Source organism: Nematolebias whitei, chromosome 20, assembly GCF_014905685.2.
Source record: "Nematolebias whitei isolate Nwh7 chromosome 20, NemWhi1, whole genome shotgun sequence".
Taxonomy (NCBI): domain Eukaryota; kingdom Metazoa; phylum Chordata; class Actinopteri; order Cyprinodontiformes; family Rivulidae; genus Nematolebias; species Nematolebias whitei.
Genome location: NC_056517.1, coordinates 31,704,528 through 31,705,019, shown reverse-complemented (window position 1 = coordinate 31,705,019; position 492 = coordinate 31,704,528). Strand labels below are relative to the sequence as shown.

At 31.3% G+C, this 492-nt stretch overlaps 1 protein-coding gene across 1 annotated transcript in view; it reads left to right on the top strand.

Annotated features, from left to right (window-relative positions):
• The window catches only part of LOC119426217 (elongin-C), a 2,914-nt gene continuing 2,422 nt past the window's right edge, over window positions 1-492 (top strand). Inside the window, exon 1 of the mRNA XM_037693763.1 lies at window positions 1-77. The gene's annotated coding sequence lies outside the window, so the exon portion shown is untranslated. The remainder of the gene's footprint in view (window positions 78-492) is intronic.

Below are 492 nucleotides of genomic sequence, written 5' to 3'. Positions count from 1 at the left end.
TGCGGAACGGTGTAAACACAAACTAGTTCCGGGTTTTGGTGACTAGTTAAAATCCAGTCTCCGTCACACATTCACTGGTAAGGAACGTTAATTTTGTTTTTTCAAGGTGTTGCGTGTTGTCATGTTTTTAGTAACGGCCAGTAATTTCTTAAATGCAGTGAGAAATCAGAAGAATTACTTTTTATCTCGTTGAAATTTCGTTAGCTCCGTTAGCTTCCGAAGCTAACGCGAACTCATTTCAAAGCATTAAAAAATTGTGTCACAGTTGATATAAACACGAATATAGCGCTGCAAAATTGATGTTATAGAGAGATATTTAGTTTTTTTTATTATTTTTTTTACTTTGTTTGCATTTCAGTTAAAAATTTGATCTTGCTAGTAGTTCACGTTACGTACTAGCGACTGTCAAAAATGAACTAAAGGCCAAACTAACCATGTACCATAGTATATATATATATATATATATATATATATATATATATATATATATAT